This window comes from Bidens hawaiensis, unplaced genomic scaffold (genome assembly GCF_021521415.1).
Source record: "Bidens hawaiensis isolate Kalapana, Puna unplaced genomic scaffold, B.hawaiensis_p1.1 tig00020348_1, whole genome shotgun sequence".
Lineage (NCBI taxonomy): Eukaryota > Viridiplantae > Streptophyta > Magnoliopsida > Asterales > Asteraceae > Bidens > Bidens hawaiensis.
The window spans coordinates 289,276-303,572 of NW_027493099.1; positions in this window are offsets into that span (position 1 = coordinate 289,276).

The window sequence follows — 14,297 nt, forward strand, 5'->3', positions numbered from 1 at the left end:
GTTAGACCCAGAAAAGATGGTTCTTCTGATAACCTGCAAAACAGACACCGTGAGCTTGTCACTGAGAAGGGGGGGGGTTCCTCCTTGTGACCACCCTCCGGCGTGAGAATCAGACTAGATTGCTCTTTAAATATAAATGTATATTAAGAGATTGCTAGAGCAGATATCAGGTATAATATGATGATAATATGTTAAGATGAGATGATCATACCATTTGTGGTATTTATAGCCGAAGGTAGGTTTCCAAGGAGGTGTGGCCGGCTGCAACAGTATTCCTGTTCCACCAACAGTGGCCTACGCACGTGCCCTGCTGGTAGTTGGTGGGTAGGCAGCGGCTGATAGTGACCAGGCCTGCTGTGTACTATTCCTTTTCCACCAACTGCCTGCTATGCACGTGGTATGGCAATAATTGGTGAGTAGGCAGCGGCTAATAGTGACATACAGTACAGGAGCATGCTGCTCGCCATACTGTTGTCAATAAGCTGTCGTATCTTTAGTCAGATCTTTTGCCCATACCTCGTCAGGTACAGTACAGAAGATCTTCCCGTATCGTACGGACTGGCTTATTTGGGCGGGAGTATTCCCCCTCCCGCCCTTGTGCGGGATTGTTCCCGGCTTTGCTCATTCCTTCAGGTGACACTGAGTGATTGAGAGCTAAGTGCCTTGTGCGTGTAGCCTTGCTGCGCGGGTGGCCTTCCCTGATGGCTTGTATCCGAAGCTGCGGGAACAGGCGGAGTCCTTCACCATTGGGAGGCATTTCCTGCGGGAACAGCTTGCGTACTGCGCGTAAGGACGTCACGTCTCTGAGCATGGTTGGTCCTGCGGATCCAGTTGGTTTCTGCGCAGACGTCCCTCTTTAAGGTGAGTCTTGCGGGTCCAACTGGGCTCTGCTGGGACCTACCTCTTCAGACGGTTTGCTAGGCGTACAAGCTGAACAACGGGAGTTGGCAAGTTTGCAGGGTGTACATGTTCAACTAGATGTGGCTGGTTTGCAGAGTGCAAAGGTTCAATTGGATGTGTTCGATGTGCAGGACGTATGGGGTTTGAAAACAGGATATAGATACCCTACACTCGCATTTGAGATGAGTGTGTGTAGGTTGAGATTGAAATTGTTTGAGAGGTGGATGGAGCACTCATGGGTGCTACATATGTGACGGCCAATTATACATTGTTTGAGTGGTGGATGGAGCACTACGGTTATTCTCAAGTACCTACAAACCATAAAATCATAGACAACACATAACTACAAGTACCATGGAACCTTTTATTTATTTACTTTAATTTAAATTAAACACAATATAAACATAGGTTCACTAAGTGTCAAAGGTTTACCGCATTGGGTTTGAAGCCATGCATACTCACATAGGTGGCGACGGTGTTACTACATGGGTTCGAAGCTTGTAATGGGGTGCCTCACCCCCCCCACCCCACCCCACCCCACCCCAAAAAAAAAGATTGTGTAGGTTAAGTTTAAAAAAGTTGAATGATTTGAATGAGTGCGTATAGAATTTGAATTTGAAAAAAAAGTTATTATTACTAGAGATGGCCTTGAGGTTTTTTTTAATAATAAAGTTTCAAATGGGAGGTGAGCTCCTCATCTAGCCTCCTTTACATCATACGGACGTCATATTTTTCCTCGAGTTGTAGTTGCTCTAATGAATATAATGAATGGGTGGTGCTTAGAAGGAATGGATGGGTTTTCGGTTAAGTGGGTTCGATGTGTAATTGATCAGTTTATACTTCCTATTAGTTTGCCCCCTAGTAGATGGAATACGAAGGCCAAAAATGGTGAATGTTATCGTTTAGGGGACCTTAATTAATGGATCGATTACTTACTAGGTTTAATTATAATAAAAAAAGGTCTAGATGTTCCTTCTATATTAGACATTTGTATATGTCCATCGGAGACCATGGAGCACTAACTTGAGACCATGTGTAATCAACACATGACATTCGGTTGACCCGTGGTTAAACATTGTGTCTCCGGTTACTAAGAAAACCTTCTAACTACATTCAATGGTTGGATAGGGTTCATATGATCTAAAAGAAAGATGTTGAAACTATAATGAACCAACTAATTTTTTCCCCTTTTTTGCCCTCCATCTCTCTCCAGTCATGTGTTGCAATTATGCATTGCTAGTCTTATACAACTGTCCATTTGAATAAATTATATGTAGTTAATTATGCTACAAATTAAATAAATAATATTAACCCCATAGCCGCCTGTGTATGCTACAAGTCGAATAATCATGATTTCACACACGCATTTAATATATAACATGACGAATCATTTGTGCCCTACTTTAACTTTATATAAACAGATCATTTCGAAAAAGTTTAGGTATTGTTAAAAACTTGGACATTTATAAACATTTTAACAAAAAAACTATTAACTAAAAATTAGTAGGAATTACTAGTCTAAAGTGCAGCATTTTAAAACATTTTAGAAATAAAAAATTTCTCAAATGTATGTGGTCAAATACCATATGAAATGATTTTTGTGTTCAATGTGTTACGAAAGATTCATAATATGACAAACAAAATTTAGGGTGAGTGAAGATGCGGTTATTATTAAACTTTAAGTGTTTTAGACGCACGTTTAGTTACAAAGTCTGTTCATACATGAAACTTGAAAGGCTTGAACGTATTTTTGTAATTGATGAGTTAAATGCCCATTATATATATATGTTAGACACAATTTGCCAATAGTACGTTAGATTTTTTTTCTAGGTGTCATGTTTTCTTAAAATTGGAGTGTTGCTTTTAGAGAACAATACATAACCTATTTCTTAATCTATAGTAATTTGATGTAATAATGTATGGAAACTATTACAAACTTGTTTTTTCTTTTGCATTTTTTTTTTGTTTTTTTGTTTTTCGTTTTCTAAAATCCATTAATTCTATCAGAAAACAATACGTAACCCATTTTTAAATCTATTTCATGTCCTTGATCTAGATCACCTTTTTTTCAAGATGGAGACTGATATCCAACCACTCTTTAAAACTTATTCTAACAAATTATGAAATGGTATAGTCTTTCTTTTGCATCGCTACAAATGGTTTTATGGAAATATATTATGATCTTAAATTTTAAACCGGTTGATTACTCAGATGTACATAAATACACAGTAAACTTTAAGCAGATTCCAAATTTCTATCTAGCTTTCACTAGTTTTCTATCTTTTTATTCTTTCGAAATCGCCACCTTTAACACAAAGTCACAAACTGCGTTCTCTTTGAACTCACTGAAATTATTTATCTAATAAAGTCACGTAAATTTATCTGTAACAGAACTCACGAGTTACTTTCCGTCGGCAAAGAAATGGTAAATATGTGGTGTATGGATTTTCATTTTATTATACTCCTAGTGGCATAATTCGCAATATACAATTATGCTAAGAAACTTCTGACTTATTATTTAACCATCTAAACAGTTATGTTCTCATCACTAGTTGAAAAATGGATGCGTATTATTACAGTTCATGTCACGAGCTTTCCTTTCACACCAAACAAACTAGACATATAGTTTAATCTCCAATTGATTTCAAGCCAGCCCTTAATATTGTAACATAAACAAACTCATGTTATCATATTATGAAATACTATATGTCCTAATTAGTTAATATAACTTAATGCTCATATTGATCACTTCGTGATATTGCATAAGAAAAAACTACAAAATCCGATCCAAATACTAAAGAGAGTACTTTTTCAAATACTTCGCTAATCCACGTGACATTTAATTGTTTGCAATGGAACTCACTTTGCGACAAAAGCTATCAAAGCTATCGATAAAATATGAGGATAGTGTCCTCAAAAATTGATAGGTGCAAAAGAGAGAATTTATATATCTTTGTATATATTACAGTAGAATAAACTGCGGTTTTCGTTCTTATGATTTGTCCATATATGCGGTTTTAGTCCAATAGTTTCAAATTTGCGATTTTCATCCTTGTTAGTTCATTTCACCTTCAATTAAGTCCGAATTCATTAAATCCGTTAAGTCTGGTCATTAAACCCATTTGCGTACCCTTAACGTGAAGGGCAATTTTGTCTTTTTTTTTCCCTAAATACACCCTAGCCCCTCACGTGAGGAGGCTTGCGAATTATAAATGAGGTTTATTTAGGGAGAAAAATGACAACAATGCCCTTTATGTTACAGGGACGCTGATGGGTTTAACGACCACACTTAATAAGGTTAATGGATTAAGTGAAATAATACCTTAGGGATGAAAATAAAAAATTTTCAACTATTAGACTAAAACCACAGATATATACAAGTCATAGGGATGAAAAACGCAGTTCACTATTGACAATAAGATACAGATACAAAAGACTATGAATCATCAAATACATTATGACTTGTTTTCCTAACGATCTAAATTAAACATCAAGAAATATATACAACTTTGTACGTATATCGGATATTGAAAAAAGACCCCTCCATATCATTTTCGTACTGTTAACATCCTAGAATTTTATCCATAACTTTATAATGGTTAGGCTCCAAAATTTTGAAACACGCCATAGATAAAGCAAACATATTTTTCTTATTTGAAATAATGCAAGTCTAGTCCATGGCTTTGTAGCCTAGTGGCATCTTGGTGGTGGGATAAGGCTTAGGGACCATAAGGTCCTGGGTTCGAATCCCATAAAAGGGGGTTTTCCCAACTTTTGTTGGCTTTCCTCCTGAATTGGTGGTTAGGCATTATTGCCTAGTGGAGATGGATATGATCGCGTGGTTCTGCTGGTACTATACTCCAGTGGTCCGTGAGTGATCCTAAATTTGCCGTTCAAAAAAAAAAAATAATGCAAGTCTACTCTAAAAGACCAGTTACTCTACCTACTCTACGACAAAACACTCAAAAATAAATAAATAAAAAAGAAAATGTGACCGTTGCCAAACATGTGGTAACGTTGGCCTACCAATATTCTAAATATAATACGGGTCGGGTCACATGGACCCTAACCAAACCCATATTTTGGGAAGTGCATGAAGCCATGAATGCAAAGTTGTATTTTGTGCATGTGGAAGAATTGGCATACAAATATTCTATATAGAATACGGGTCGGGTCACATGGGCCCTAATCAAACCCTTGTTTTGAGAGGTGCATGAATGGTAGTTGTATTTTGTTGATCATGAGAAGGTGGCGGTTAGGTAAGGTCGTCTTTCGTTCAATTACATAATAGAACACCTTAATTAAGTGATAATTAAGTTATTATTAGTACTATTATTATTGGATTAATCTACAAATATCTAATATTATATATTATATCACATGCCTTGAACATAACTCATATTCAACATCGATATATAAGTCATTACCTCCTACATTTAGTTATCACCAACACATTTTTAAATATGGGAGGTTCAAGGAAATTAAGTGTGGCTTATCCTTACTATTCACCTCCACCTCCACCACCACCACCAAAACCGGAATGTCCTCCACCACCATCACCGCCTCCGCCTCCACCACCAAAACCTGCATGTCCCCCTCCACCACCACCACCGCCACCTCCGCCTCCACCACCAAAACCTACATGTCCTCCTCCACCTCCACCACCAAAACCTGCATGCCCCCCTCCGCCACCACCACCCGTTCCATGTCCTCCACCAAAACCAGGACATTGGAAACCACCACCTTCTCCCTCCCCTGAGACACCAGCTTACCCTCCCAAAGCCCATCCACCAAAACACGCGCATCCACCACATGGTCCAAAGCCTCCTACGCCAAGTGGCCCAGCTAGTCCACCAAAAGAAGCAAAACCACCAACCCCTGGAGGACATGCTTATCCACCTAAGGGATCAAAACCACCATCCCCTGGAGGGCATGCTTACCCACCTAAGGGATCAAAACCACCGACCCCAGGAGGACATGCTTATCCACCTAAGGGATCAAAACCACCAACATCAGGCGGGCCAGCAAGCCCGCCTGAAAAGTCCAAGCCACCGACACCTGGTGGCCATGCTTATCCACCTAAAGGTTCAAAACCACCAACACCTGGTGGTCCGACTTATCCACCTAAGGGATCAAAGCCACCAACACCTGGTGGCCATGCTTATCCGCCTAAAGGGTCGAAACCACCAACACCAGGTGGTCCCGCTTATCCACCTAAGGGATCAAAACCACCAACACCAGGGGCTTACCCGCCAAAAGGATCAAAACCACCAACACCAGGGGCTTACCCGCCAAAAGGATCAAAACCACCAACACCAAGCAGTTGGCCTCCAAAAGCACAACCTCCTCTACCATATGTTCCCATTGTCCCTCCTCCACAGCCTTACAATGCCGTCCCACCATCCGGTAACATCCTCACACCACCAACGCCACCAGGTGGCGGCGGCAAAGATCACACCGTCGTCATTGCCGTGTGTGCATCACTAGGTGGTGTATTTTTCCTAGCATTCTTAGCAGCCGGACTTTTCTGCTTGGCAAAGAGAAAGAAGAAGCCAATCTTAGTTCCGGCAGCAGCTCCTTATGGTCATGGCGGCGGTGAAGGACATGGTCATGGCGGTGGCGGCGGTGCTCACGGTGGCGAACAATAAGTGATTCAAGTGTGAAATGCATAAAGCAAACCACTTGGTGGTCACAGTTCATGATCATTTTCATAATAATATTAAATTTGTTTTATAAATCATTTACAATCGTTGTGTGGACTCAAAAACATTCGTGTTGTATCATGTGTTGTACGTTGTATGTGAAAGGGGTATAGTTTTTAGGTAGGGCTCGTGAAATTCAAATTTGTACTTAAATTTTATCAATAAAACTTGCTGATTGTTTGCATTAATTCTTTTTATTCATGTTGCAAAATTTGGGGAATAAAATAACATACAAAATACTTGTTGGTTGATGCAATTTTTGTTTTCTTATGTTATTGTACGTTGGGAAAATGAGAAAAATATGATAAATGCTTAAATCCAATATAAGTTGAACTCTATAAACTAAAGAAAAGATTTATATAGCTTTTGAAAATAGTTATATTAATTGACAAAGGGTATTAATGCACTAAATTATGCTAGAGTTAACGACCTACCAAATTCTTAATTATATATATGATAAAACTAAAGATATGATAATATTCGAATAATCTTTTGAATATTTTAGTGTCTTTTTTCTTATTTTTGAAATCTAGTGATTAGTTTGAAACAAAAATATAAGCATAATCATTGGAAAAACAATTAATTTCTACTTACAACTTGCTTCGGAATTTAAGAATAATAAAGGGAAACGATAATACCCGCTCATATAATATTGTTTTATGCTTAACAAAAAAAAATTAACTTAAGCAAAGTTGTATTCAGGCCTGTCTGATTTGTTAAACATATGATGATATGATAGGTATGCAAAATTGAAATGGTTTTATTTTGTTGATGGCGATATGCTATAAAGTTTGGTGTTATATAACGGTTAAAATTCTTTCACAAGATTTGAACTTGGGTAGTGATGAATGGTGAGCCAAAGGCTTACGGCAAATCGAAACACCCGTTCAAGAAAAAATGTAACTTGCATAAATTGATTATGGGTTCAAGTCTTTGTAAGTACGCAAGTTTGCAAGGTTAAGTGAAACTTTGGGTTAACAATTTTGTTGTTTAAAATAAATAATTAGCATAAATCTTGTTTTTTATGCAGTATCATCATGTGCAGGACCAGAGGTGATTGAACCTTCCATAGAGTTTCAAATTCAACCTATTTAAGTTATTTTATTATCAAAAGCGTTCCTAAAGTCCACAATTTTTATTTATTTGTTTTTAGTTTTGACACCTCAAATTATAACACAAGTTGATATGAGGTATAACAAGTAGACAAAAGTTAAAGATTAAAAAAAGTGGATAAGAAAGAAGGGAAATTACAGATGATCACCTCACTCACCAACTCCATTACTAATGAGCAATGACTGAAAGAAAAATGAGACAAATGCGGCGGCTGTCAATAAAATCCAAACGGTTTGTTGGCAGCTGAATAATTTACACTTCAAACTTCTTTTTAAGTCATAATTATGTACGTATTAGAAATCAGCAATTTGAGATTTATGTTTTTATTTCCACCAACTTAAGGCTGCCAACTGGTTCATTTTCAAACATTCATATTCTTAACTAATATAATATGATTAGGCAATAAAAGTTTCAAGGAAAAATCATCAAGACAGCTATGCCGAGTTAAGTAGTATCAAAAACTGTTTTGAGTTTACAAAATAATTATCCATTAAAATATTAATGTATGTTCTTAATTTTATAGCCAAATCACATCATACGGAGTAATTCATAAGTTACATACTTATGCCACCTATGTTTTCATATAATTTCAATTGTTAAACACTACGTACCAAGTTGGAGCATTAATATGGAAATCATGCGTCAGAACAAACCAAATTTTGTTACCACTCCGTTAACAATTTAAATTAGTCTAGTATTTTGGTTCATTAATCTTTGTTCAGGCTGGCCCGTGGGCCAGCGAAATGAAAATAAGGCTTTAGACTCACACTTAATGCCTTCAAATTATTAAAAAAAAAAATCACACACACACACACATATATATATAATTGACGGATTAGAAACAAAAGTAACTATTGGTCTAGTGGTAAATTTTATGTTGCTTAGTGTCACAAGTTTGAGACTAGTTATCAACAATCTTTTTCTGTTTTTTAAAACAATTGTTTAAAAAGGGCCACACAATCTCATTTTGATTCAGGCCTCCAACATGATAAAGTCGGACTGTTATTGTTAATACTTCTGCTTCGTTCAAGAATTCTCTAACAAAGTTCTTTAAAAAATACTCTTGAGGGAAGCAGAAAACATTGTGTCTCGAGGATATCGTCAAGTTAGTCTTGACATGGGAGGTGTGGATTTAACTATTGTTTTGACTTGTGAAACTAAAGTGCATTGAAAATTTGAAATCCATTAGCAATTTCTATTTCCTTTGCAGAAGATATAAACTCGCCATCCTTTTCAGCCCAAGCTTGTGAGACCAATTTGATATAGTTGAGGTCCAGATTTATAGAATGATTGTTAGCCCAAATTTGTTATTCTTGAATCTAGGCTTTAGTTAATGAAGCCCAACAAAAACAATAAAGGTTTAACAATGGGGAACGTGTAAATCTAACGCCGTGTTCCGATCTCCTAACTTTCCTTTCAAAAATGGACGGAACTGAGGAGAAAGTAAAATCCCTTCCAACTTCTTTCACAATTATTTATTTTTTTTTCTCTTTCTTTCAAACTCGGGAACACGATACGATATAAAATAATGTATTTTTATTTTTCATTTTCTTTCTCTCCTTAACTTCTTTTATTTTCTTTCATTTCCTTTCGTTTATTAATCTCGGGAACATAGTATTAGTTGTGTATAATTGTTTTGTAAAACCATACTATCGAGATTTGGAACAAGGTAATGAGGTCCCTTCGGAACCAAAAACCGGTGTTCATCTTGTTAATGAAGCTAGCAAGGAGTCTTCATCGTATTTTGCCGCCAATCCAATAATCACCGGTTTGGATTTCAAGTTCACATAAAATTTCAATTAATTTATCTTCATTGGTCATTGTGGCATTTGTTTTCTGATTTTTGAAAACAACGGTTGGTGTCTGATTTGTAAGTAACGGTAATTTGTTATGAATTTATTGGCCCAACCCAGCAGCCCATTCAAGTGGTGAAAACGAAGGCATGAATGAATGAGTATTGTTATGGTCTTTCTCATCTATTCTTCTCTAATCTGTTTCCCGTCTCCTTCTTGTTATCTTTTGGTTTCGAATCTTAATAATTACTTCTCATTTGATTATCTCCCCGTTGTGTTAATTTGGGTACACAACATTTGGTGTTTTCATTGATCCGTCTACAATTATGACTGATGGATTGGAAGTGGGTCTGCAATGTGTACCAAATTCATATTCAAATTTGTTATCTGTACCAGAGATACAGATGCGATTAGAGGATATCTACACTCAGTTGCTCTTTCAATTTCCAATTCCAACCTCAAACAAGCAAGATGACTGCCTTGGAAATGATCACTTAATTGATAGCTTCCAATGTCTTGATTCCGACGTATGTTTATCTCGTTTTTCCGGCTCAGTGGACTTATTTGGTGATGAAGCATTCAGATGGTTTAATTCATGGTCATGGAAGGCGTTCACCACTGCAATGCTTAATCGATTCCGTGTTGGTGCCCTAGATGACCATCAGACCTATTCACATAATCATCTTCAGGTATCACATAGTTATACACACACCGATAATTCTGTTTGTCCGCAACCTTATACGACTGATCCATTGGAAATTGTCAATCATGCACAACAACTATTCGATAAAATGCCAAACAGTTTTACGACCTTAGATGACGCACTACCACAGTTACAACCTTTTAAAGGGGCTTTATGCGCTACACAAATTGATATTGTTATTCACTCAAAGGAAACGCCCAATGGTGTGCACACGGTTAGAGGATTTCATGAGCTTCCAACCGGTATCGAGGTGCTTACATTTCAAGTAGGCGACAACCACCTTTGTCGGAAAGGAGGAACAAGTTATCTGATCTATTTTCCAGGTGAATAAATTCCACTTGATATAGACAACAACAAATTTGTTCACTCAGGGTTCAAACTCGTTTATTTTAAAACTGTGAAACGCAGCTTGGGATATACCCTTGAGTGGGCACATGTTCCTACTATTGCACTCATTCGACCTAGTACGAGTCATTTCCAAGTAACCTTACCTGTTACTTTTTCTTTTAAGGAGAAAGAAATTGATTTTGTTCCTCGTTCAATTCGTATTGCCACTCTGGTTACCCATAGAATTGTTACACGATTGTCACACGTTGGAATGATTTGGGCAGATCCGATTGCGTTTACTGCTACGGTAGTGTTTCAGTTCCAAATTGGAGATACACATCTTACTTGGAAAGGAGGAACCTCACATCTAATCTATTATCCGATTAAAGTAGATCAGGTGTTGCACTCGCTTAATCTTCTGATACGAGGAAAAGTAACAAGACAAGTTATCATACATCTGCACTTCATCTGGATTATTTTTCCTTTGAGACACATGCATGGTTTAGGAATTGCCCAGGAGATTCTGCTACCATGGGGTACTTTTTATATAAGTCAACAAATTGAAGAGTCGTTCACACACAGTGCAGTGAATGACATTTTTCTACATGATGTTTATGTTATTTGGCTAATTCCATGGTTTGCAATTTATCTTAGAGTGACTGCAAGTGGCCTCGGTACAGAAGCAATTTCCTTATGCAACGAAACACAGCTACGCGGCGTCTTAACAAATGTATTTCTCAACACATGTATTTCTCTAATAAGCTCCGGGTATTTCTCAATACAGGACTTAGCAACCGATTTGATCAATATATACTCAAAGCGCGGAACTTTGTCACAAGCTTACATGACTTTTGGTGAGATTGAATTAAAAGGAAGAGGTATTACTTTATGGCGTGTGATAATATCTGGTTATGGGAAAAACATGGATGTTTCGTTTCTCCTTGTATTTTTCCAAATCAACTCTGGTGGTACCAGTGGTGTAGTTCTTCAAAAAGGAGTCAAACTTATGTTACATGATGTTAGGCTTGTAATCCCTCCTTCTAAGCTGGCGAAGGACTCTTGCTTAAATCATGTTCCTAAAGGTTTTATGTTTCATTGTGGTGACATATCTTCTCGACACGACATTAAAGGCGCACCACTCTATGGCTTGAAGTTTGAATATGAAAGTTTTGTGTTGCAACATGAAAGAAAAGGGATGTTATCTATGACTCGTCCGATTGCAGTTTCTTGGCATGCTATCTTCACATGTTTCATTCACTGTACTCATGTTTCTATAGCCTTCTTTACCTCTGTACTCATTACAGCCCAAGCATCTGCGGTGTTCCATAATATTGCAACTGGGAAGACATTTAAGGCCTTCGCAAAGCTTATGGCTCTGACTCCTCATACAATGACTGGGTTGACTTCTGGTGGTCAACAGATTATTGTGAGTATGAAAGCGTCTATTAGTTGGTTGATTCAAAGAAGTAATGTGATCAAGATTCTTACCAGTGCAAATATAACGTTGGATTGGGTTGTTACTTGGGGACAAAGTCATTTTACTGAAAATTTGATATCGGATTTCTCTCCACCCGTGCAAATCACAGTTTGGATTAGAAATACATTTAAGAGAAAAGTTGGAACCTTGTCTCTTGGTGGCAATGCTTCTTATCTTATTGGGCTTAGCATTTTTGAATGGTAGCGTCAAATTCAACAAATTATAATTTGTCATAGTTATGCACTAAGTATGAGTCCATGTCATGCTTACTACTGGGCACTTCCAAATCCATATTCTAGGAAAAATTTGCTTGCACATTTGACTAAATATATTCATATGGATAAGTCTAATCAATTTCACATTGACTCATATTGGAGTTGGGCTCTTCACAGGTTTGGTGTCTTGACATTTGAACCAAAATATTACGTTGACTCGTCAAGCCCGTTTGGTCCTTCAATTGCCAAACGAGTGTTTCATGAAATTTTTAAGACAGAGAACGGGTTTATTTTAGTTCATGTTATCCTACCCTTTGCAGCTCTTTATGGACATAAACCACCAGAAAAAGCTTGTTATATCCATGACTATCTAGTCATTTTCTTTACGGTAAAGCGAACTGTTAGGACGGGCTACCGCACTCGTTCGTCTCAACAAAAATATATCACTTTATCCAGCCCGAATGCATTCAACACACGTAGCTACTCGAGATGAAAAGTCTCACTCAACCAAACAACATATTAGCTTTCACCTTGAGGACAAGGTGAATTTGAAAGAGGGGAGTAATGTTATGAATTTATTGGCCAAACCCAGCAGCCCATTCAAGTGGCCCAACAAGTGAACGAGAAGGTGGATACGACTGATGAATATAAGCAGGTTGATAGTGAAAATGAAGGCATGAATGAATATTGTTACAGTTGGTTATGGTCTTCTCATCTCTTCTTCTCTAATCTGTTTTCCGTCTCCTTGTTATCTTTTGGTTTCTCATGTAATCTCTCTATTGAGTTAATCGAATCTTAGTAATTACTTCTCATTTGATTATCTCCCCGTTGTGTTAATTTGGGTACACAACATAATTCAAGAAAAGTAGAAATGGCTTTGGTCTATAAAAGCGTTCGAATTGCAGCAATGATCGTGTAAAGAGATGAAAAAAAGAAGTGATTAATCAAGCCTAGATAAACAGGTTAATTGTCATGTTCGGGCTATATGCTTAACGTATATTCCAAGTTAAAGAGTTTCTGTATTTAGCACATACAAACATATGGGTCATAACTGTTAATATAATTTAATGTTACTTTAATTACATTTATGGTAGTGCCTGTTCTTTTCCTATTCCTTTTGTACTTCATGTGTAATTGTTGTTATATATATGTCCCGATCCCCTTTCTTTGGGGTATCCAATTACCATTACTTGATATGGTATCAGCCAAAAGGTTCTAGACATGTTTATCTTTTTCCCCACCATCTTCTCCTTCCATAACCTCCTCCCTTGTTTCATCATGTCTTCCTCTTCCTCATCCGCTATGGACAGTTCTCTCACCATGAATTCGGTCCTTCACATGCTCACAATCAAATTAACTTCCACAAATTACCTATACTGGAAGAATCAACTTATCCCTATCCTAAGCATTCAGAATCTCTTATCTCATGTGGACGGCTCCTCCCCGATGCCGCCACCGGAAGTTGCTCAAGGAGACAAAACCACCCCTAATCCACTGTATGAACTATGGATTTCTTCTGATCAAAAGACGATCATCATCCTTCAAGCTTCTCAATCTGAAGAGGCGATTGCCGAAATCGTCGGCCTCTCCACTGCCTGACAGATCTGGCTCGCTCTTGAGTCGGCCTATAGTAACACCTCCATTGAACGCATTCAAAACTTGCGTGATCAACTTCGTTTGACAACAAAAGGCTCCTCGTCTGTCTCTGATTTTGGTCGAAAGTTCAAGGGTCTATGTGACTAATTAGCCGCCATCGGTAATCCGGTAGAAGAGGCGGACAAGCTTCACTGGTTTATATGCGGTCTTGGACCTGCATTTGAAAATTTTTCAACTTCTGTTCGTAACACTAAGCCACCTCCTCCATTTCGTGACCTTCTCATTCAAGCCGAGAGTCATGAATTGTTTCTCCGCTCACTACATGGAACTAGCACACCTCATGTTGCTTTTAATGCCCATCAATATCGCGACAGTCCTTCGGGCAATCGGGGCTCGGGTGGTCGGTTCAATCGTGGCCGTGGTTATGGGGGTCGGGGTCGTGGTCGGCAGTCTCCGCCTTGTCAGTTGTGT